At 33.5% G+C, this 26369-nt stretch overlaps 1 protein-coding gene and 1 long non-coding RNA gene across 2 annotated transcripts in view; one reads left to right on the forward strand and one right to left on the reverse strand.

Annotated features, from left to right (window-relative positions):
- LOC134840310 (ubiquitin-conjugating enzyme E2 A) overlaps positions 1-26369 on the reverse strand; it is a 311529-nt gene that overhangs the window by 211687 nt on the left and 73473 nt on the right. The gene's annotated exons all lie outside the window — the stretch shown is intronic.
- Positions 140-20233, forward strand: LOC134840461 (uncharacterized). Its single transcript, XR_010162423.1, has 3 exons — positions 140-546; positions 14859-15028; positions 20103-20233. It is a non-coding gene; the product is annotated as an uncharacterized LOC134840461 (long non-coding RNA).

Consider the following 26369-nt stretch of genomic DNA (forward strand, 5'->3'; position numbering starts at 1 on the left):
TAGGAAAGTAGGGAACGCCTTGAAGTTTATAGGGTTGAGATTGCGAAGAAGATGTGAATATTCGCTGGGAAAACATAACCAGTTGTTGATGAAAAAAGCGGGATGTGTCTTATTTAATATCATCAAAGGAATAATCGGGGCTAACTCTCATCCAGGAAATCATGACAGGATATAAATGAATCAATTTCACTAGAAAACCTTCAATCAGGTGTTTTATTTACAGCAAAGCACAAAAAAATAAAACTTGTATTCAACAAAATACATGTATTTCAGCTCATACAGACCCATATTTCTTCAGTCTCTTTCTCATTTTTGAAATAATGCTGAAATAATTGAATCAAATTTATCTCTCGGTGTCGAAAGCTTTATCTTTGATTTCTTGTTGTCAATATTACTGTCAGTATTACCAATTTTTCAAGTTGAAAATTACACAATTTGGCGAACAATTAAAAGTGAAGAAAAATCTCAAGTAGAAGCTGCTTTCCTATATTTGCTGCAAAAAAGAAATGGCAAGGTCCAGCTACAATTGCTTTATCTTATTTATTGGTGAGTTTCGAAAAAAAATAACCAAACTTTCGCCCATGGATGGCAACCTTGAGTCCTAGGCTTCAGGAATTAACAATTATCATAGCCAAACTCGAAGGCCCGAAAAATTTTGCGCGGGGGGCAGAATAACAACAAGTCTCTAAAGATTTGCTGGACTTTGTTTAATTCAGTTCGACGCAAATAGTTATCCAATTTTCAAACAGTGAGTAGGTGGTAAACCGAGTGAGGACATTGCGTAAGGGTTATTTTTACTATATAAACAATCCTTTGTGAAAATAAATCCTTTTTAACAAAGACTCGGTAATGACAAGCATAACCCAACTTTTTGTTGGTTTGTAAAGCAAAACCCTATGTTAAATTTGTCTCAGTCAATTTATATGAAAAAATAAATGTTAATCATGCCTTCTCGGTAACTCTTTATCTAACCACCCGTTGTTTTGATTATTGGACATTTGAAGCTCTTTTTGTTTTTTTGGATCATCGCTCCATCAAATTTCGCAGCCTTTAGGTAAATATCAATTAACTTACCAGATTGCTTACTGTAATTATTTTTTGTACAAATGCAGAATTCTTTCCAATATTAAATCATCAAGTGGTAAAGTTTTCAATCAACTGAACTGAGCAGTGAAACGCAATTCAAGATGTAGAATGCCAGAAATTTAACTCAGTTTTGCAAAAAAAAACATCTTCTGCAGAAACTTCAAAAGATATCGCTTAAGCTCTGTCCAGAGGCTTGAATTTGCCCAGACTCGCTGATTCGAATGTTTGAAAAGAGTGAAGAAATTTCAGATTTTGAAATAAGAATCTGAAAAAAAGAAAACTTTTAAGTGTTTTATTGAAATTTATGAATCTGCGAATTTTGAACAATGTCAGCTTCATGATTATCAATTGAAATTTTCTTCATATTAACATATTCAAACTCAACTGTATTTCAATCTAAACGTTTTTTAAAGTAAAATACTGTGTTATTATTATGACTTGCATAAAAATCATCTCGAGAAGCTTGCATGATCGTTTTTCAAACAGCTTGCAAAGTTTAATTTGATTTTTTGAACAAACACAGGCAAAAAATCTGTTGAATTTTTTTCAAGTTGCGGAAATTGTTTTGAACTTTTCAGCAAAAACGCGAAAATTCTTTTAAGTTTTTTTGCAGGATGCAATTTACGTTCGAATTTTTTTTCACTAGTGTGCAAAAATAAATTAAAAAAACCAAATACTTTCGTTAAAAAAACAAGTAAAAATTGTTTTAGTAAGTTTTCATTTTTGATGAATACGAATTCTCTTTCCTATCTTAAAAGAGTGTTTTTTTTTTGTTTTTAATCAACATAAATGCAAAAATCGATTTTGCTTAATGTTAGAAACGAAATTAAAAATTTCAAAGAAAAACAATTAACAAATGTGGAAAAAAATTGCTGAACTGTTCTTAGAACGAAGAAAATGTGGTTTTTTTTTTGCAGGAAGCAAAAACGTTTTCAGTTTTCAGCATCGACCGTTTCGCTAACAATGTTGTCAAAAGTTTTTGCAAGTTGCGAAAACAGTTATGACTGTTTTAAGATGCGTGCAAAAACTGTTGCAAAAACTTGTACAAGATGTGAAAATGGCTTTGTTTTTATTCAAACATGTGGATAAGAAAAAAATGTTAGTTTTTTTTTGCAAAACAGAAAAAAAAAATTGATTTTTTAAATAAAAAAATCAACGACTTAGATATTTTTGACATTTTTGAAAGATTCATGAACTATTATAACTAATTTTTTTTGTACAAACTGTTTTTATTTTATCACTTAAAATTCAAAAAATTTGTAGTAAACAAGTTTATCTTACAAAGCTTAACCAAATATTTACAAACCAAGGAAATGTCGAGCAGCTGAGTTCTCGAATTGTTGAAGTTCTTACTGGAGCGCAAAGCTGGTCTTGGCTTCGTTGACTTGATTCACTTGATGGATCGCTCACTGGAATCTGTGGTTCATAAATCACCGCATCCTTTTCAATTTTAATTGGATTCTCGGCAAGTCCTTGTCTGCCTAGAGAAAAAGGAAATCGTTCACAGGTTGGGCCATATATTTGGAACCATGATCCATGGGACACTCCCTCCAAACGTGCACTGCAACCTCCGACATTATTCCCATCATTCGAAGAGGCTTCTTTGTGATAATAAAACGCATCTGGTGATGATAATTGAAGTCTCCCATCACAATTTCAACCCTGGACAACACTTGTCTTGGGAGACTTAAGTCGCAAACAGACTCTAGAAGCCGTTTACCGCCCTTTAACTTGAACCAAAACATTGAAATAAGGAGTGAAACAGATTGTTGCTCTCAGTTGAGAACAGTATTTTTGAATCAAGAGACGAAGGTTGAGTAGAGAGAAAAAGGCAATGAATGAAATTTAGAAGAATTGAGCTCAGAGGAGTTGATAATCGATGAAGCTGACTAGAAACAAAAAAAAAATTATCTAAAATTGAGGTGTACCATCATGTCAAGTATTTTTATTTGACCAAGCGGAGTTCTTTGTCCATCTATGAACGGTAGTCATGTCCAATTACATTTAAGTTTTTGAAATTTTTTTTGCATGTTCGTATCCAGTCAATTCTTTTCGTGACTTTTCTAATTTTTGACGTTTCCAAGTCGAAAAAATGTTAATTTGGGTTGTCGTATCCAATTAAATTTTCCTCTGAAAGACTAAGACCTTCCAAATATTTGAAAAAAGCACTTAAAAAAATGAAAGAACACTGGTTGTTCATTGTAAAACTAAAAAAATTTCTATTTATAAACAACAACAAAAAACAGAATTTTATTTGAGGAAAGAACATTTACTGCAAGTTCTTTCATCAATCAGTTGAATTTTTTGTATTGTAAGTAAGCAATGAGAAGCTGGTGATTTTTGAGAAGATCTTTAAACTATTTTGAGTAAATTTCAGAGGAAAGCTCAAACTTGCGAACTTTTTCACAGCGAATCTCTGGAAATTCTGTTCGAACTCTGATCGATTTAGTTTGTGAGCTTTGACAAACTTTAGGGAATTTAGGGAAACAAGAAAACAGAGAGCTTTGCTAGGAGTTTTGTCAGAATTAGGCTTTAAGTATGGAATAAAAAGATTCTTTAAAATTTTATCATACGACGTTTCGTTTAATTTCAAATTTTCTAGATTAGTTCAGGTTTTTATCTTTGTCAGGTGCAATTCAACCGTAAGTTTCAAGCTTGAATACGCAAAGTTTGGCCTAAGTCTAAACTTTTTATATGGTCGGAGAAATCTAACTTGGACAATATGAATGTCCAAAAAATAAAAAACTTTATAAATCCACATCATTGCATTAATGAGGAAATCGCTTAGAGTTTTTTCGGTTAGAGTAACTGGAGTCAATCTAGGTTTTCCTCAAAGTTTTCACAGGTGCTTCCCTGATTCAACTCAAGTTTTCATCGAAAATTACCTCTTGAAACGGCTGATTTCTGATTAGCTAATGTTTTACAAAAATAACTTGAATTTTTCTCAATTAATCCATAGAAGAAAATTTACATAAGCATTGACGTCAATTCTATTAAAAGTTGACGTCATGATTTTATAAGAAAATAAGTATAAAAGGTTAAGTCATTCATACCGAGAAAATGAAAAAAAACATGTGAAAACAACAACATCATTTACAATATTGATGTACATTAAGGAGAAGAGGTAAAGGATCTAGCTCGAAGGAGTATTGCACAATTCATTTAGGTTGAACTGTTGAGGAATTGAGAATGATACTGATAGCCTCTTTGAGTGTTTTTGCTGTGCTAGTTACGAAAATGTCTTAAAAAATTGAACAGACTCCGAATGAGAAAGTTTTATCTCCGCACAACCCTCTTTAAAAAGTATAATTTTTATTAGTCCGGCGTCTGAGGTAACAAACTGTAAAAACTATACAGAAAAATTAAAAGTGACACAAACTACAAACTGTGTCGAAAAAAGTTTTAATTCTGGTTTCTTATCAACAAATCTGATTTATGAGCCCAATTTTTCAAACAACAAAATTCCACGGAACTTTATTTTTGATTTCAATCTGAGTCTTTTTGGCTGAGAACATTGAAATTAAAAAATCCAGATTATGAATGAATTATCATTGAGAAGAAAAAATCTTTGATCAATTAAATGAACGAAGCAAGAATTATCCAAATAACAGTTTTGAGCACAATGTGAATGCGTTAAAACACAGAAGAAGTTGATATGTCAACCCAATTGTTGGGAATTCAGAAAAAATAAATTATTGTTTTGAATTAAAATCTGGAAAGAGTTGTGATTACTTTATCTTGTTTAAAAGTAATCGTAATAAATTTGAATTGAATTTGAAGACTACGTACCTAATCCATTATTTATAAAAATAGAAAACAATTGTCTGTCGAAAATCATCATTGGAGAAGTAAAATTTGATTTCTTCAATATCGATCTTTCAAAGTTGTAAATGATTAATTTTGCAACTTGATGATAATTTTGAGTGCCGTAAAAGCTCTGAATTAATTTTCTTAAAACCTACAAAGCTAAAAGAATCAATTTTTTTTTCTTATGTGTTTTTTGACAACCCAGATGACGTAAACTCTTCGGAATGGCAACAAAAAAAGCAATAAAAAAACGAAATTTTGCCCTAGATAAACACGTCGGTTAGTATGAAATTTTGAGAATAATTGGACTTGATTCACAACCAGCACGGAAAAAGCTTCATATCAAGACTGTGCCCCAACTCTCTTGGATAATCACAATTGCTTACAGTAGATTTGGCAGAAAACGGAATGACTGTGATCAAAGAGTTTTTGCAGTGGTACACCAACAAAAATGCTGTTTGCACCGTCGAGCCAATGTTTTTAACGATTCAATTGTATCATAACAAAAGAATGAATATGTTAAAATTTGGATGTACACTTCCCAATTTAGTAAATATGTTTTTGCACAAACCTACAAACTACAAAATTTTTCCATTTTGTGAAATTGACAAAGATAAATTTTGAAAAAAAATATGAAAAGACTCGACCTGTAGTTTTTGCATTGCAATCACTCAAAAAGCATTATTCATCTTCAAAAGCTCAATGAATGTCTAAAAATCCATCGTTGAATAAATGCACGCCAGCTTTACCCCTATACAATGTGTCAAGCTACGCCATCAACACTTTACATTAGAAGTGAATTTTATACCGATTTGTAAAACTTCAAAACAAGAACGAAACTTTAAGAATAGTGTGGTGTTTGTATCAAGAAACAAGACCAGGCTGCAAAATTGCGAGTTTTACCTGGGAAAACTATAAATAATTGAATGTTTTTTTTGAATGATTGAAGTGATCACTGTAAAACAAAATTAGAAGCAATGTGATGCTTTTGGTAACTCTTTTCCTGCCAAAAAACTTATCCATCATTGACCTATCAGGATAATATACAAGCGCACTAGAGACATGGATGACATGGAGCCAGAACATGAAAAAGAAATTGTACCAAACTGAAGCAATGTAGGAATTTGATTGGTGGGAAAATTCAAACCCAATAATAAGACCAAAGATTAAGTCTGAAAACGTTTTCCCTGCAGATCATTTATTATAGATTCGTTTGTGGTAAAAAAAAACAGATTGATTTTTCTTGGATACGTTCAGTGCGATTTATTCGTTCCAGATGTTATAAAATCAAAGTTTTCTCCAGTTTCTACAAATACTGAAGTTTAACAAAACGATACCGAAGGAAAAGAAAAACTAAAAAGTCAAGATCTAAATGTTAAAACATCTTCAGAGAATGCTGATATCTAGCTTTGGTTTGGAAAACGGATCAATTATGACTCTTTAAATTTAATATGGAACTCTAATTGCAACGTATCAAAATTTACTGTTTTGTATGTTGCTTCTCTCCTAAGAAATTAAATTATCTGGTCCAATCAGTGGTTGATGTTAGAAAAAAGGGATGCGAAAACCGTTGTCAGGAGTTGAAACAGAATTTATGAAACTTTTGAGCATTTCCTGTTATGGGTAGCATATCCTGAAGAGATCTTGGCATACAATAACCCTTTATTTGAATGAGGGAAAAAATCACAGAGCTATCAATTAGACAATAATCGAAGAACAGAATAAGTGAAGAAAAAATTGCATGCGATTGAGTACGGATAACCGGTAATTGTTGGGTATTTCGTACTGCAGTATGCAAAGCTGAGAATGTTGGGAGAAACTAATGAAAATTGACTCCACAGACTCATTCAAGGCAGATGCAAAATTCAATTCTTACCAACTTGTTGCAAGACCCATTAAAAATGATAATGAGAGCCTGGACTTTTGAGAGAGGAGCATAGGTGTACCGAGATGCTTTAACTACATAACACCACATGTCACTGCTGTGACAAGTTGGATACAAGTTCATTTGAGTAGCAAAAGCTAAGCAAACGTGATTTAGAAGATTTTGGAGACAATCCGCTGGCAAATTACAAGAAGAGATTACTCGATGAGTCAATTATTCTAACATCTACAAACAGACGAATCGGAACCGACAACAAAAAAGTTGTTGCATATGAACAAACTAAATAATTATTTAATTTTTTTTTCAATTGTTTTTTTAAAAGACAAATTCAAGATGATGGAAATCAAAGACCCGTTGAAAGAATTAGAAACGAACTCTAAATAAAACATAATTTCATGTTTTTTTGATTTTATAATGAATTACCATAATTTTATGCTTATTTAAGAAACAATGCAGTGATTTATATACTTTTTTTCTTGTAATATTTTTTTCTCTTTTGTTTTGAAATTTTACATGGTGCCAGCAAAAAAACTGCTTGTAGCCACATCATTTTCAAACTCCAACAACCCTTATCGTTTTTTGTTTTTCTTCAGAAATAAAAAAAACCTCAATTTTTCTGCAACAACTTTATAATTGATTTAACATAAATCGGAAAACAAACTTTGATGGCTTCATTTTACACTAGGCACACAGTGCAACAATTATAAATGTCAATTAGAAAACGAGCCAAGCTTCTTTAAAAAACTAGTGATTTTGACAAAAAAACACAAAAAAAATCGTTTTTCTTACCATCATGCAAACACTGAAACCTTGCGAATAAAGTATTCAGTTTTATTTCTTTTTAGACTCTATGCCCAATTTTAATAGATAGCGTTGAGCAGCGAAACTCGATAATGTATGATCAGCTCCGATATCTACCATCAGTATCAATTAAACACATAGGCGAAGCTGAGATTTGGAAACTTGCGATACAATGCAAACGTAGTAAGCAACTAAAGGTAGAAAAATTACAAAAAAAAAGAAAAAGCTAGATCTACTAAAAATTTGTTGACCAAACACAATTTGAGCCAAAAAAATTCAAAAAAAAAGTTTAAGTTTCACCTGAAACTACAATAAGCAACATTTGCAAATGCCACTCCATTGAAAAATGCTCACAGCACAAGAAGATTGTAGGTATGGCAAGTAAGCCGACAAGTTTGAGAAGAAACCAACTGAGCCAAAAAAAATGTAAGAAAAAAATCTTTCAAGTCCCCACTTGAAAAAAAAACGAGCACTAAGGGCACTCTTCCAACTACAATGTAAATTGCTTACAGCACAAGCAAAATCCGTTAAGTTGCATCTTTGCCCAAAAAACATGAGCAGTCGCACGAAACGGCGACAATTCAATTTATCTCGGACTTCTTTTTTTTTCTTCCAATATCATCCCCGGCCAAGGCTCGAAGAGACGAGAAGAGAAGAGAAGAGAAGAAACAAAAGAGAAGTAAATGATGTTAAAGAAAGGTTGTTTATGGGACATAAGTGTAAAATTTGAAAGAGTCATAGAAAAGCTGCAGACACTGGAGTTTCTCCAATGAAATCGTCCGAGCTGACAACCGCAATAGCAAAACTTTGTTGGTCATGTAGCCAAGCAGGTGATAAGTTGAAGTTCAAACTACCTCAGGTTCTAACAAGCAACCATGAAAGAGAAAAATGATTTACGACTGTTTTTGCATATTTTTTGTTGCCCGTACCTAACAATTGTTTTTAATTTCTGACGAGAAATATTCATTTTTCAATTAGAATTTCTGATCAGAAACTCTATATGAAACTTTAAAGGAAAGCTAATATTTTTTTCTAGAAGACTCTATTTCCAATCCGGCTGCTGGTCAGAAAATTTCTAAATCTTGGTTATTTTTTGTCAGCAGTAAAATGTTTTGGCGGGATTTCAGTAATCAATCTGATGTTCACTTGACAATCGGGTTTGACTTCAAGTCACAAGACCCAAGTTCACAATGAAGCCAAACCAAGTTCTCGAAAACCAATTGGCAATCTCTAAATCCCCGTAGTTTTACAAAAATTGATCACAGGTCATATATCTTTTTAAGTGTGAGCTCAGAACAACTGTACTTTTTGATTGATACAAAAAAATTCCGTCAAAAATGGCTAGTTGAAAAGTCGAAATTTGTCTGAAGAATCAAAATTACCCCGAACACAAATATTCCGTAATTTTTGTTACAAAATTCGGAACACGAACAATAATCTTCCTTCAACCAATTTGGAATGACTTGTAAGACAGAATAAATCTCCGCTGACGCGTTAATAGCGCGAAATAAGTCGCGCATTAATTGCCCCAAATTGGCCAAAATTTGGGACAATCGCAATCTTTAAGCCCTCATAACTTTACGAAAAAACAATCAGAGGTAAAATACTTTTTTAAGTTTGAACTCAGAACAACAGTATTTCAACAAAGTACAAATATTTTGTCTTATTCTCTGAAATTCGGAAAAAAGATGCAATAATTTCGTGTCTAGGTCTAAATAATCTTGCAACTCCGCAAAAAAAGCTTGTAACATATGTTGAAAGCTGACAAAAAAATCAAATAATTTAGCTTCTCGTTCTGCCAACGCATTTTTATTAGTAGGTAGGTTTTCCAAATAGTGGGGGTGTAAGAATAACTTACAATTTTTAAATCCGCAATTGTCTAACAAAGTAGGCGATCGTAAGTTTTGATCTAATAGGTGAAGCAGCTTCAATGAAAGTTCAAATACAGGCCACGCTGATGCTTTTTTGATATTCGCTGAAGTCGAGCTCAATTGTAAAACATTTATATATTTCATACAAGAGTAAGCTTTGAGTTTCAGGCGCCTGGAAAATAAAACAAAACTGCTCGTAACAGGGCGAAGCCATGAAGGCTCCGACTGCTTTCAAAGACTATGGAGCAGTAATATAAAATGGAAAATTAAATGTAATAAAATAAAATTAAGTTTTTATTTATAAAAAAGTGAGGTTCTTTGTAAAAACATCCCCCACACGCCATATCAACTAGAAAGTGATAGGTTTTGCTGCTATTAACAAATCTTGGCTTACCGGTTTCATTGAACCAATTTAGAACGATTTCTAAGACAGATTAAATCTCCGCTTACGCGATATAAGCGCGAAATATATCGCGCGTTAATTGTCCTAATTTGGTCAAAACGGCAATCTTTGAACCACATTACTCTTCGAAAAATGATCGTAGGTGAAATATTTTTTCAAAATTAAGCTCAGGACAACAATACCTCTTGAATGATATAAAAAATTTTTGTCAAAAATGGCTAGTTAACAAGTCGAAATTTGTCTGAAGAATCAAAATTACCCCGAACACAAATATTCCGTAATTTTTGTTTTAAAATTCGGAACACGAACAATAATCTTCCTTCAATCAATTTGGAATGACTTGTAAGACAGAATAAATCTCCTCTGACGCGTTAATAGTGCGAAATATATCGCGCGTTAATTGCCCCAAATTGGCCAAATTTTGGGACAATCGCAATCTTTAAACCCTCATAACTTTACGAAAAAAAGATTAAAGGTAAAATATCTTTTTAAGGTTGAGCTCAGAACAACAGTATTTCAACAAAGTACAAATATTTCGTCTTATTCTCTGAAATTCGGAAAAAAAGATGCACTAATTTTGTGTCTAGGTCTAAATAATCTTGCAACTCCGCAAAAAAAAGCTTGTAACATATGTTGACAGCTGACAAAAAAATCAAATAATTTTGCTTCTCGTTCTGCCAACGCATTTTTATTATTAGGTTTTCCAAATAGTGGGGGTGTAAGAATAACTTACAATTTTTAAATCCGCAATTGTCTACCAAAGTAGGCGATCGTAAGTTTTGATCTAATAGGTGAAGCAGCTTCAATGAAAGTTCAAATACAGGCCACGCTGATGCCTTTTTGATATTCGCTTGAGTCGAGCTCAATTGTAAAACGTTAATATATTTCTTACAAAGCAAGAGTAAGCTTTCAGTTTCACGCGGCTGGAAAATAAAACAAAACTGCTCGGAACAGGGCGAAGCCATGAAGGCTCCGACTGCTTTCAAAGACTATGGAGCAGTAATATAAAATGGAAAATTAAATGTAATAAAATAAAAGTGAGGTTTTTTGAAATAAAAAAGTGAGGGTTTTTGTAAAAACATCCCCCAAACGCCATATCAACTACAAAGTGATAGGTTTTGCTGCTATTAACAAATATTGGCATACCGGTTTCCTTGAACTAATTTAGAACGATTTCTAAGACAGATCAATCTCCACTTACGCGTTATAAGCGCGAAATTTATCGCGCGTTAATTGTCCTAAATTGGCCAAAATGGCAATCTTTGGACCACATTACTCTTCGAAAAAAGATCACAGTGTAAATATTTTTTTAAATCTAAGCTCAGGATAACAATACCTCTTGAATGATATAAAAAAAATTTCGTCAAAAATGGCTAGTTAACAAGTCAAAATTTGTCTGAAGAAAAACACCCAACCCGAGCACAAATATTCCGTTACTTTCGTTAAGAATGTCGGAACAATAACTATAACAACAATGATAGAGTTTTAACAATTCTTTCTTCAGCTTATCCTCGGCCATGATTCGAACAACGCAAATTTAATCGCGATTTGTAGGAAATCTAATTTGGTTTACCACTGAACTCCATCTCCCTTTTAATTATGGTCCTCATTTTGAAGGAAAAAAAAACGAATTTAAATTTCTTTCCAAAGTTTACTGAACAGTAAATAAACAGTAAATAAACGACAATTTTTGAAAGTTCAAAAATTTTTAAACCGTAAAAACAGATATTTTTGATACGACGAGCTAATGAATAACTTTTGATGGCAATGCTCATAATTTGATAGGTCTTGATTCCTAATAAATAGCGAGGTTTTTATTTTTTTCCAATTTCAGTTTCAGTTGCTCTTCAACTAGTGACAGAGTGTGATTGTGAGGTTGATTTTATGTGTGCGTATGAAAAGGAGATGTGTCTGGATGACTCAGACTGCTGTGCTGGTCTCCACTGCAGCCCAATGGTCATTGATCTCTTCCACGCCAGATATTTTAAAAAATTAAAAATTAAAAAATTGAGAATTTTTGTAAAAAAAAACCCGCACGTCATATTAAGTGCATAGTGATAGATTTTGCTCCTATTAATGAATTACTTATAGTAAATAAGCTTCCTTCAACCGATTTGGAACGATTTCTTAAACGGATTAGATCTCTGCCAACGCGTTAATAGCGCGAAATAGATCGCGCGTTAATTGTCCCGAATTGGCCAAAATGGTAAGTTAAAATTTAGAATCTCTTTGACGAAGATGAGAAATACTGAGAAAACAGTTACAAAGACCCAATTGAATACCTGTATAGAAGTGAGTATGGACGATACATCGTACTTGGGACTCCATCTGTTCTGCAAAATATCCAGACAGATACCTCCATCTGCATACACGTTAGGATGGAACATCTTCGTCTTGAACTTGACAGTGGGCGGCTTGTTGGGATACTCTTCTGTGAACTCCAAGGTTGCTCACAGCACAAGAAGATTGTAGGTATGGCAAGTAAGCCGACAAGTTTGAGAAGAAACCAACTGAGCCAAAAAAAATGTAAGAAAAAAATCTTTCAAGTCCCCACTTGAAAAAAAAAACGAGCACTAAGGGCACTCTTCCAACTACAATGTAAATTGCTTACAGCACAAGCAAAATCCGTTAAGTTGCATCTTTGCCCAAAAAACATGAGCAGTCGCACGAAACGGCGACAATTCAATTTATCTCGGACTTCTTTTTTTTTCTTCCAATATCATCCCCGGCCAAGGCTCGAAGAGACGAGAAGAGAAGAGAAGAAACAAAAGAGAAGTAAATGATGTTAAAGAAAGGTTGTTTATGGGACATAAGTGTAAAATTTGAAAGAGTCATAGAAAAGCTGCAGACACTGGAGTTTCTCCAATGAAATCGTCCGAGCTGACAACCGCAATAGCAAAACTTTGTTGGTCATGTAGCCAAGCAGGTGATAAGTTGAAGTTCAAACTACCTCAGGTTCTAACAAGCAACCATGAAAAAGAAAAATGATTTACGACTGTTTTTGCATATTTTTTGTTGCCCGTACCTAACAATTGTTTTTAATTTCTGACGAGAAATATTCATTTTTCAATTAGAATTTCTGATCAGAAACTCTATATGAAACTTTAAAGGAAAACTAATATTTTTTTCTAGAAGACTCTATTTCTAAATCTTGGTTATTTTTTGTCAGCAGTAAAATGTTTTGGCGGGATTTCAGTAATCAATCTGATGTTCACTTGACAATCGGGTTTGACTTCAAGTCACAAGACCCAAGTTCACAATGAAGCCAAACCAAGTTCTCGAAAACCAATTGGCAATCTCTAAATCCCCGTAGTTTTACAAAAGTTGATCACAGGTCATATATCTTTTTAAGTGTGAGCTCAGAACAACTGTACTTTTCGATTGATACAAAAAAATTCCGTCAAAAATGGCTAGTTGAAAAGTCGAAATTTGTCTGAAGAATCAAAATTACCCCGAACACAAATATTCCGTAATTTTTGTTACAAAATTCGGAACACGAACAATAATCTTCCTTCAACCAATTTGGAATGACTTGTAAGACAGAATAAATCTCCGCTGACGCGTTAATAGCGCAAAATAAGTCGCGCGTTAATTGCCCCAAATTGGCCAAAATTTGGGACAATCGCAATCTTTAAGCCCTCATAACTTTACGAAAAAACAATCAGAGGTAAAATACTTTTTTAAGTTTGAACTCAGAACAACAGTATTTCAACAAAGTACAAATATTTTGTCTTATTCTCTGAAATTCGGAAAAAAGATGCAATAATTTCGTGTCTAGGTCTAAATAATCTTGCAACTCCGCAAAAAAAGCTTGTAACATATGTTGAAAGCTGACAAAAAAATCAAATAATTTAGCTTCTCGTTCTGCCAACGCATTTTTATTATTAGGTAGGTTTTCCAAATAGTGGGGGTGTAAGAATAACTTACAATTTTTAAATCCGCAATTGTCTAACAAAGTAGGCGATCGTAAGTTTTGATCTAATATGTGAAGCAGCTTCAATGAAAGTTCAAATACAGGCCACGCTGATGCCTTTTTGATATTCGCTGAAGTCGAGCTCAATTGTAAAACGTTAATATATTTCATACAAGAGTAAGCTTTGAGTTTCAGGCGGCTGGAAAATAAAACCAAACTGCTCGTAACAGGGCGAAGCCATGAAGGCTCCGACTGCTTTCAAAGACTATGGATCAGTAATATAAAATGGAAAATTAAATGTATTAAAATAAAATTAAGTTTTTATTTATAAAAAAGTGAGGTTTTTTGTAAAAACATCCCCCAAACGCCATATCAACTACAAAGTGATAGGTTTTGCTGCTATTAACAAATATTGGCATACCGGTTTCCTTGAACTAATTTAGAACGATTTCTAAGACAGATCAATCTCCGCTTACGCGTTATAAGCGCGAAATATATCGCGCGTTAATTGTCCTAAATTGGCCAAAATGGCAATCTTTGAACCACATTACTCTTCGAAAAATGATCACAGTTTAAATATTTTTTTAAATCTAGGCTCAGGATAACAATACCTCTTGAATGATATAAAAAAAATTTTGTCAAAAATGGCTAGTTAACAAGTCAAAATTTTTCTGAAGAAAAACACCCAACCCGAGCACAAATATTCCGTTACTTTCGTTAAGAACGTCGGAACAATAACTATAACAACAATGATAGAGTTTTAACAATTCTTTCTTCAGCTTATCCTCGGCCATGATTCGAACAACGCAAATTTAATCGCGATTTGTAGTAAATCTAATTTGGTTTACCACTGAACTCCATCTCCCTTTTAATTATGGTCCTCATTTTGAAGGAAAAAAACGAATTTAAATTTCTTTCCAAAGTTTACTGAACAGTAAATAAGCAGTAAATAAACGACAATTTTTGAAACCGTAAAAAAAGATATTTTTGATACGACGAGCTGCTGAATAACTTTTGGTGGCAATGCTCATAATTTGATAGGTCTTGATTCCTAATAAATAGCGAGGTTTTTTATTTTTTTTCCAATTTCAGTTTCAGTTGCTCTTCAACTAGTGACAGAGTGTGATTGTGAGGTGGATTTTATGTGTGCGTATGAAAAGGAGATGTGTCTGGATGACTCAGACTGCTGTGCTGGACTCCACTGCAGCCCAATGGTCATTGATCTGTTCCACACCAGATATTTCAACGACAAAACCGGTCGGGTATGACATTTTTCAGTTTCCAGCAATTGGTTTATGAGGAGTTATTTAGGATACCAGGCATACTTGAGAGCAGCAGTGGGATTAGGAGGGGGGAGGGGATACAGGCATACTTGAGAGCAGCAGCGGGATTAGGGGGGGGGGGAGGGGGCGTTAATTTTGCTAGTCAGACACAACTCTATAGAAGAGCGGACAAAACTGAGTTTTTATTGAATCTTTAAAATCGACTCAAAATTCGGCCCTCAGAAATTCAACCCGATGACCATACCCTTAGCAACTATTTGACGAATAAAGTTAAAGGCATCAATTTACGACAGCGTTGAAAAATTCGATTGACGCCATCCTCGCTAATGTTCACAACTTTGAGTGGGAGGTCAAGTTAAAAAAAGGAAACTTTTCAAAACCTTCAAAAATTGCCGGTTCAGTTTTGTTTCTAAATTTGAGTTTACCTCAATATTTTCGGACAGTCTTTTTTCAGCTGTTTGTTGTGAAATCAAAAAATTGTCTGGAAAAACTGAACCAAGCACAAAAATATTCATTCATTTTCTGAGAAAGTCGGAATAAATATCAGTGTTCCCGCAGAATCAAGGCCAAGAAGGGGCTCGTATCAAGGTTAATTCGTGATTTTTCCTACCATTCAGCTCCACGACCGTTAATTAGGAATCGAATTTTATCTCGAGCAAAAATCGCCCAAAGCTCACAAATTTGTAATTTTTCAGAAGTCGAGACGATAGCAAAATGCGCAAGGAACAATTTTGTAGCTAAAGAAATAACGGTTTTCAAAAAAGGGAACGTACGACTAAGAATTGATTTTGTTCTGGTGCGGAAGCTATAGAATGCAACGAGATGAAAATATTTTAGTCCGACTTTCGAAGAAAGTGACGGAAAGTTTGTGCTCGGAGTGGTTTTTTTCCGGACAAAATTCGACTTTTTAACTAGCAACTTTTGACAACCATTTTTCATACCATCGAAAAAATATCGTTGTTTAAACTCAAACTTCGAAAAAAAATCTCACCTGAAATTATTTTTTGTGAAAAAAAAAAGATTTACAATTTGAGACCATTAACGCCCAAAAAATTCCATGCTATTTATGAATTAAATGAAATTGAGTTCACAGTAAAAATCACCGATGAAACACATTTTTCGTGAAGTAATGGGGGTTTAGAGATTATTAATTTGAGACAATTATTGAGCAATAAATTCCAGGCTATTAACATAAAATTTGACTCAGATTTCACAGTAATAACCACCGATGAAAAACTGCCAAACCAGTTTTAATAACATGGTTCATAGACGAAGCCGTGTTATTTCGTAGATAGATGAATTAGCGATTTTTTATCCATGAACATCGACAAATTAGCGTTAGTTTATTGATGCTTTAGCGCTGAAAAACTGAAAAAATATGGTTATAAAGAAGCCCTGAACGTTTCGACAGCTTTTAAAGTTCTATTGAGCAGCAGTAACATGAAAAATATAAAAGTGATTTAAAAAAATTAAAAATTAAAAAATTGAGAATTTTTGTAAAAAAAAACCCGCACGTCATATTAAGTGCATAGTGATAGATTTTGCTCCTATTAATGAATTACTTATAGTAAATAAGCTTCCTTCAACCGATTTGGAACGATTTGTTAGACGGATTAGATCTCTGCCAACGCGTTAATAGCGCGAAATAGATCGCGCGTTAATTGTCCCGAATTGGCCAAAATGGTAAGTTAAAATTTAGAATCTCTTTGACGAAGATGAGAAATACTGAGAAAACAGTTACAAAGACCCAATTGAATACCTGTATAGAAGTGAGTATGGACGATACATCGTACTTGGGACTCCATCTGTTCTGCAAAATATCCAGACAGATACCTCCATCTGCATACACGTTAGGATGGAACATCTTCGTCTTGAACTTGACAGTGGGCGGCTTGTTGGGATACTCTTCTGTGAACTTGTTGGGATACTCTTCCAAGGTCGGCTTGTTGGGATACTCTTCCAAGGTCAGCCGGAAGGTTCCATCTTCAAAGGGGGTGTCCATAGGTCTGCGAGCAGAATTTTCAATAAACATAACTATTAGACAGCTGGAAACATTTTACAATAAAACCAAAAAAGTACTTAATTTTGAAGCATTTTATCAAGTCTTAAGGTCATAGAATTTCAAAGATCTTTTACGATAGAACTTCCAAAATAAAATAAAACTAACCAAAATTTAAAACAAATTATTCTTCCGAGAAATATAAAGAAGAAAACTGCTTTTGAGACAAAATTTCACCCTTTACTCACTTTTGTCGGAAAGAGTAACTTACTATCCAGAAAAAAAATATATCACATCTTAAAGCTGTTTGAAATTCAAAAAACTTTGCGAATGACACATCTGATTAAAAAAACTATCCAATCTACTGAAACTAGACTCACAGCTTTTTATTCATCTAAAATCCTAGAAACATAGCCAACAGAAAGTTGGAAAACAGTAGAGAACGCTAGGAAACAGAAGAAAAGCAATGTTTTTTTTGAAATAATTATCATCTTTTCAAAGGTTCGAATTTCAAAGTAAACAAGACTGCTTGTATCAGGGCGAAGCCCTGAATGTTCCGACTGCCTTTTAAAGTCTCTGGAGCAGTAATTACATGATAAACTTGAATGTAAAATAAAAAATTTTGAAAACATCCGCCAATAGTCATATTAAGCACAAAGTTATAGATTTTGCTTCTTTTAACAATTAATTATCGCAAATAAGCTTCCTTGAACCAATTTGGAACGATTTCTTAGACGGATTAGATCTCTGCCAACGCGTTATTAGCGCGATATACATCGCGTACTAATTGTCCCAAATTGGACAAAATGGTAGTCTTTAAACCCCCATAATTTTATGAAAAATGATCACAGATGAAATATCTTTTCAAGGTTGAGCTCAGGACAACAATACGTTTTGAATGATATGAAAAACTTTTTGTCAAAAATGGCTAGTTAACAAGTCGAAACTTGTCTGAAGAAAAGAAAAGCCACCCGAGCACAAATTTTTCGTTAACTTCTCTAGGAAAATCGAAACAACAAAAAGCTTCCTCAAACCAATTTGGAACGTTTTCTAAGACGGATTAAATCTCCGCTTACGCGTTATTAGCGCGAAATATATCGGGCGTTGATTGTCCCAAATTGGCTAAAATGGCTATCTTTAAACCCCATAACTTTCCGAAAAGTGATCACAGGTGAAATATCTTTTCATATTTAAGCTCAAGACAACACTACCTTCTGAATGATATATTTTTTTTGTCAAAAATGGCTAGTTAACAAGTCAAAATTTGTCTGAAGGAAAAAAAGCTACCCCGAGCACAAATATTTCGTTACTTTCTTTAGGAAAGTCGGAACAACAATAAGCTTCCTTAAAGCAATTTGGAACGATTTCTAAGACGGATTAAGTCTCCGCTTACGCGTTGATAGCGCAAAATATATCGCGCGTGAATTGTCACAAATTGGACAAAAATGGCAATCTTTAAACCCCCCATAATTTTACGAAAAATGATCTCAGGTGAAAAATCTTTTCAAGTTTCAGCTCAGAACAACTGCACTTTTCGAATAATACAAAAACGACCTCGAGTACAAATATTTTATATTTTTATATTTTTTATATTTTAAAATTTTCAATTTTTTATTTAAGTCTACCAAATTGATTTTCTGAGCTCTCCGAAAGTACTATAAAGACCGCAGATAGACCAAAATTTCTGCGCCGCAGGCAAATTTTTGAAAAAAAACAGGTAAAAAAAAAGCAGTTTTTGGGCAATTTTTGGAAAACTTTGACAAAAAAAATCGCGTTTTTTTTGCGGGCGCTCCCCCTCAAAGTTCAAAAAATTTAGGGTCGGTCGGCCAAAAATGGATTTCTTAAAAGTACCAAAGGGGAGACCCTTTGGGTCGACAGGGGGTCAAATCCCTGAGGGGGGCGGGGCAAGCATTTTTTGGCCTGTTTTTTGAAAATTTGGTCGAAATAAAGTTTTTATAGGGATTCTGGATAGATCAAAAAATCAATTTGGTCGACCTTGAAAAAAGTTCAACAAAGTTTTCAAGTTTTTCTTGAAAATCCACCCCTCCTCGCACCCCCTCGAGAAAATCTTAGATCCGCCCCTGGCTTAAAAAACCGATTTTCATACACCGAACGTTAATTGCTCGCTGTAATTACTCGAGTGGCCTAAAAAGTTATTATTTCAAGCCAAAATTCTTTGACGAATTTTTGTTATTATGGCTTTAGTGCGGCTCATAAAAGAAATTGCGTGGAATTTAAAAAGTGTCGACAGAAAAGTGATTTTTTTTTGAAAAAAAAACGCCCCCAAAAAGTTTTGTGTACGCCACTAGTTATCAATTTTTTTCATTTAGGCGAAGAAGCAAAAAAAATTTGTGATTGCGTAAAAGTAAAATTTGTTTTCTTTTTTTTCAAATTTAAGCAATCTGAGCACTAAAGTTTCCAGTGCTATCAAAAAAGAGATCCCAATAAATGTATAACGTTTTTAATGGTTTTGTCAACAAAATTGATTACCAATGTACAGCACCCTTAATATTTTGTGAATATGCATCTATCAATATTGATTATGAACAAATTTTTTAGCAATACAATTGATTTTCTTTCTTAATCAAATACCCAGAAGTATCGACTCATGATCGACCAAAAGATCGCCTTTCGGACCAAAGTGAAGCTGTCCAATGAAGGCTTCCCACGAAAAATGTGCAAACAGAGCCAAATCATGAGCCAAATCATGAGCCAACCAACGTCTAATCATAGGCTAGACAGGTTATAACCTGTCTAGCCAACGTCTAATCATAGGCTAGACAGGTTATAACCTGTCTAACCAACGTCTAATCATAGGCTAGACAGTTTATAGGCTCAGAGCCAAATCATGAGCCAACCAACGCCTAATCATAGGCTAGACAGGTTCAAATCAGGGGTCAAGTCGTTGAAATACAAGTTGGTTTTCCTAACTTCGGTTTGTAATTTTTCATTAGTTTCCAATTCATGTGCTTCCAAACTATGTTCATAGGTCATACTGGGCAGGGAAATTCTACGGTTGATCCCATTTGCGTATCCAGAATCTTTCTGTTTTAGTTGAAGCGGTGCGAGGCCCCTGATTCTTGGTTTGACACCATGGTTTGAAAATCTAACCAGAAGATGCAAAACTGATGAATCGAGAATTGGAAACTAAGCAGAGCGGGCAAAATTTTTCGATAGCCATTAAGAGGAGCTCAAATTTGTTTTTGAAAAGTTCTAGTAATTTTACATTGTATAATTATATTAACATCAATCATCCAACATCTTTCGTTCAACTAAAATCCAAAGAGCAAGAAAAAATTTTAATAGACCGACAACGTACTCATTTTACGCGAAACGAGACTTTTAGTATCAGGCGGAACCCTGAATTTTCCTACTGCCCCTTAACGTCGCTGAAAAGATTCTTCATACTGCCCCCTAAAATCTCTGAAATGATACAGCCGTTAACTCCCCACACGCAATAGATAGTACAAATGACGCTTTTATTGTCTAGTAACGCGGTAATAAGAACAATCGTATCAGGGCGAAGCCCAGAAACTTTCGACGGCATTTTGTTTTATATGGAGTAGTTTAAATTGAAATAATTAATGAAATTTTTAAAAAAACAAGAAAAAATTTCAATTTTTTCTGAGTTTTTTTTTGAAAATCAACTGTTACAAGACTGCTCGCAAAGGCCTGAAAATTTTGACTGCTCCTTGATTATAGTCTATGAAACAGTTTCTTAAATAACTTAAAATACAGGGTGTCTCAAAAAAGTATCAATTTTGATGAAATTTGGAACACATATTTAGCAACCTAAGACATAGATTTTCTGAAACATCTTTGAAACATTATCGCTGAAACATGTGTGAACAAAAGATTACACGAAAATTTCACTCCGCAAAGTATCAAACTACATTGAGTTGTTCATGCTTCTCACTTCTAATAATGATGAAGTTTACATTAGAGCAGCGAATCTTTATTGTTTTAACGTTTGCCAGTACAAAACAAACAGATGAGACTATTCGTCAGTTCGCTTTTTTCCCCAAATTGTTCCGCTTCAAACAGATCTCGAGTTAGTAGATTTATAAAAAGTGCCAAGAAAAAGGCACCAAATAAAATCTAATTAAAATTAACTCCGGGAGACAAACGGGCAAATATTATGCAAATAGAGTCTACAAAGAATCTCGTTTGGCGATTTTAGATGGCCTGAAAAGGAAAATTATCCAAAGACTTGCGGCGATGAAACTTGAAAGAAGAATGCTGAGGAAAGTAGCTTTTGGGCTGCAAAAACGAGCCAGAAGATATCTGCATCTTAATGGCGCACAAGTTGAGGGACGTACAGCTAGAGTTTAGAACATACTCTCAAAAACAATTACAAGTTTACCATTTTATTCTGTTTGATTTTCAACTTTTATTCAAATGAACATTAAAACAATTTCTTCGTGGAATCTTTTTCGCAGAGTAAAAAAAGGAAGTAGTTTTTTCTCCCCTTTGAAAAAAAAATTATCTGTGACTGCACAACGTGTCTTGGGCTGGTAGGTATGTGGGCATTTTTTCAAGAGAGTTTACCGAAGTATTTGTCGAGATATTACATTTGGGATCTTTTTTGTTACACCCTCTATAATAAAATTTCATAAAAAATAGGTTTTTTTTAAATTGACGAACTAATTTTACTCGATTTGCTTGTTTTTTATAACTTTTTAATTTCAGTTTAAAGACAAATGACAAATTTAGGAACATTTTAACTTTTTAAGTAGCCTTTTCGAACAAAGCTGTTATCAAGTTATTCTCGAAAACTCCATCAGAAAGTTGTTGACGTCCTGTGTTGAAATTTATGAAGATATATCACCTGTAAGCATTTTTTGTTGTTGAATTTTTCGAAACCCCCCCCCCCCCTCCATACACTGTGTAAAGTTCAAAGTGATGTAGTGTGGTCTACTAAAGTATTAGTGATACAAATAGCTGCCTCAAGTCACTTAGAACAATTTTCAAAGTTAATTAAATCGCGATTGCGCGATTGCGATATATCGCGCGTTAGTTGCCCAAATTCGCTAAGTGAGCAGTTTTCAAACCCCCCATATATAACTCGCGAGTAAAATACTTTTAAAACTTGAGCTCATAACTTTTGTATCTTTCAAAGTGGCTTGTATCTTTCAAAGTATCTTTCAAAGTGGCTTGTATCTTTCAAAGTATCTTTCAAAGTGGCTTGTATCTTTCAAAGTATCTTTCAAAGTAGCTTGTATCTTTCAAAGTATATTTCAAAGTGGCTTGTATCATTCAAAGTATCTTTCAAAGTAGCTTGTATCTTTCAAAGTATCTTTCAAAGTGGCTTGTATCTTTCAAAGTATCTTTCAAAGTAGCTTGTATCTTTCAAAGTATCTTTCAAAGTGGCTTGTATCTTTCAAAGTATCTTTCAAAGTAGCTTGTATCTTTCAAAGTATCTTTCAAAGTGGCTTGTATCATTCAAAGTATCTTTCAAAGTGGCTAGATAAAACATAAAACCACAGCAAGCACTATTATTTCATTTTTTTTCTCGAAATTCGGGGAAACAACTTAATTTAAGTTTTCGGGTCAATTAACATTTGGTGTAACCAACACTTCATATCTAATTGAGTATGTTATGCAGCTTGTTTTGATAAAATTTGGAATATGCTAAGCGACTGTCATGTTAAGGTACATGACTCTCTTGGAACTGCTCCTCAATGCAAAGGATAAAAGCAAGCACGAAGCACGACCTGGGTCTAAATCCGCGACCAATATCCAGACTTCGAAGGTCGCACCGCACACCTAAATTACGTAGTCGCTTTACAGCTTAAGGTCACGAAAGTATAAATAAGCCGCGAAGTTTGCGGTCTGCGGCGCGTGGGAGTTGCAATTTAAGCAGCAAAAGTTTGGACGTAAACAACAAATTCTGGACAAAAAGCTGCAAGGTTTTCGGCTAAGGCAGCAAAAAAACTTCAGGACAAGAAACACGCACATCTTAAAATTAAATTTGGCCGGCTCTTAATGAAAAATTTATGCGAAACAGATTGTGGTCTTGTATAGCTAAAAATTCAAAATCTGGTGTACCTTCGTTAAAAAAATTGTTACATGAGTCAGATCAAAAAGTCGTCAAGAAGACCTTTTGTGCAAAAACAATAAAACAAAAGTGCATCACGAGAGCAAGCTGCTTCAAAAAAGGCTAAAGTAAAACGGCGGAATTAGTCGCACAGAAAACAAAAAAAATCTTAGAGAAAAGAAAAAAGCATAATAATGTCAATGAACTAAGCAAAATAGGTCAAATAATTGTTCATCGGTCATTCAAAGTGGAAAGAAATAGTTTGTAAGCATGTACAACAGCAAAAAAACGTCATGCAAGCACAATTATTATGTTAATTTCCAATTTAATACAAACACACTTGGGAGGTCGTCAAAAGTCAATTACCCGTCAATGTGACGCCTATGAGGAAAACAGCTTCTAAGCAACCTTATCTTGAAAAAAAGAAGCTAATTTCAGTTTTAAGACAAAAAACTTAAATGTTTAAAAGCATTCACCGAGCAGAAAAAAAAAATAAAAACCTAACCTTAGTCTATGTAGTACTCAAAAAAGCAAAAAAAAAACAAATAAATAATTTTAAGTCTTGATTGTCGTGAATAAAAACTAATTCGAGGCTGTGCCGCTTTTTGCTTTGTTCAAGTTTGTCTGTTTTACAGAAACCAAAAACAAAAACTAAAATTTTAAAACAATTTTAGTAAAAAAACTTGAAGACATTGTGTACTATAAACGCTACTTTATAAAAAAAAACTACAGGTAGTTGTACAGTACATTAAGTTTTCAATTTCTTCTTTTTGTCCATCACAAAAATTCTTCCAGTTCAACTGTTGTTATTCAATTGCCTAAATAAAAACTTGGATGCTATTTGTTCAAACTTTTAACCAGAATTTTCATCTGTTCATAATTATGGTTTTCTTTCCATGTATTTATTTATAGTTAAAACATAAAAAATACAAAAAATTAAAGATGAAAGTAGCCTCAGCATTCGATTTTAAATTTTTGCTAAATCCGATATACCAAAACATCACACTGTATAACGAGTTTTTTGAAAGACTTGACAAGCCGAACAAGGACGTCATGGTGAAATACTTTCTGTAGTAAAAAATTTTGTTGCTAATCATGTCAAAATTACAGCGTAAATTTGTAATATGGTTTTCATAGCCTATGTTTTAGTCTAAAATTGCTTCTAATTATTTTAATTCGGATGAGCATTCTCGTTGTGTGTAGTCTATTGTGACCAAAATTTACAAATTTTTTCTTAAGTGAATAATTTTGATTTCAATTTTTTTTTACCGTCAATTTATTACACACCATTCAGCTGGATATTCAACTAGTCGTAAGCTTTTCACACTTTTTTATCCCTGGTCATTTTTTGGTCGTAAATTTGTCAAGAAATGGTATTATATTACAAAATATGTGCTGTAGAAAATAGCTATATCTCACATTTTGCAAGATAAAGTTTTTTTGTGATTGATTAGCCAATTACAAACCAAAAATATTTTAAAATCAAAACTTTCAATTGATTTAAAAATTTTACAAGCGCTTCTTTGGTCTCAAAACTATTGATTTTTGAATGAGTTTTTGAAACTTGTTGTTACAAAATTTGGGCACGTCTATGCTTAATAAAATCCACAAAAAAATTCAATGGAATCATTTGAATGAATCTCTACTTACCTTTGACATTTATCTTATCGGTATCTTTCGCAAGAGAAAACTGAATTTTTAGTTTCGACCGGAGTATTTTAAGAAGGAAGCATAGCTGGCAAAAATGTTTGTATCTTGTCTATATAATTTTTGTTAAAGACGTTTTTTGTCACATTTTTTTTCACCATATTGCTCACACATTATTTTTCTTCTGCTCTAGAAATTTTAATTTTGCGTTCTTTCATTGGTATTATTTTGCCTACGGATTTTCAAATCATAAAGAAATTTGCACCACTTCCGGTAAAAAATACGTTTGTTGTTCATAAAAATAACATATAAGAATTTTAATAAAGGAACAGCAGATTCTCTAGCACCTATTGCGACTAGCTTAACCAAAGTGATAAATTATTTTGGCGAAAAAACGCGGAGCCTTTTTTTTGAAAAACTCTCAGGTTTACACATAACACTCTATATATTGCTTTTAAAACTTTAAAATTTGAAAGAAGGAATTAACACAGAGGGGAAGTTGCACTTCGCATACACAAGCAAAGATATGACCGATAATGCTACTGGAAAGAAAATTGAATGAGTAACACTTTGAGTCTACAAAGTTTCTTAAGTGACGCACGCCAATTATGAGTCTACATAATTGCTAAGTGACGCAAGCCAATTATGACGTATTAGGAGTACCAGTCAATTTTAAAATTGAAAAAAAAATTACCAATTAACATGCCTCAATTTATAGAGCGGACACATTTTAACTATTATACGAAAAAGCTCAATAAAAATATCTGACCCTGCGCAGGATTGAATTCTCTCATTTTGTTGATGGTCTCCTTCGCTACCTCTACGCTACAGATCCATGATATCTTGAAGCTAAAGTGCTATTTGTAATATAATAATCTGTGTTAATATCCTTAGCATTGGCTGTACTTAATAGCTGGATCACAATCAACACTTTTAAAATGAACACATTGTGTTGCAACAATTGCATCACAACAATATTCGCGACTTAGGTCGGGAAAAAAAGATAAATCATACTATAGCACAAGCTATGCTTGTGTAAAAACAAACGTTTAAGACTTTACAATATATCACAAACACAATCAATTAAAAAATCATATAAAATTTTTTTTTCTAAAAGCGTGTCCGATCATAAATTACGATCAGAACTTTCACTGCTACTTAGACAGCTACCATTAGCTTTATTTGTTTAGATTCGACAGTACATAAAGAATCTTTGGAGATTAAAATTTTCATCTTTCTGGTTATAAGTGATATCTTTTCGGAGAATTAACATTCTTCAGGTTAATAACATATCTACCCCAAGCAGTGAAACACGTATCAAAATACTGAATAACAAAATCAAACTGCAGGAAAACTTTCTGAAAGCTTGACTTAAAACTAACAACCAAAAAAAAGACCACACATTTGTGCTTTAAAATTCTTGTTTTTTTTTTAAATTCTATTCGCAGCTTTATCGCAATTATTAAAAATCGCTCTACTTAAAAAAAACTTTACGCTATTCGAATTATAATTGCTCGGTCAATTTCCATACTTGGCGAATAAAATCATACTCAACTTCAGAACAAAGTCGGAACGTGCTATCAGATAGTGACTTTGGGAGCAGATCAAAGTATGGAGGAATATCCGGCGCTTCCCCA

The sequence above is a fragment of the Symsagittifera roscoffensis genome, chromosome 2, assembly GCF_963678635.1.
Source record: "Symsagittifera roscoffensis chromosome 2, txSymRosc1.1, whole genome shotgun sequence".
Lineage (NCBI taxonomy): Eukaryota > Metazoa > Xenacoelomorpha > Acoela > Convolutidae > Symsagittifera > Symsagittifera roscoffensis.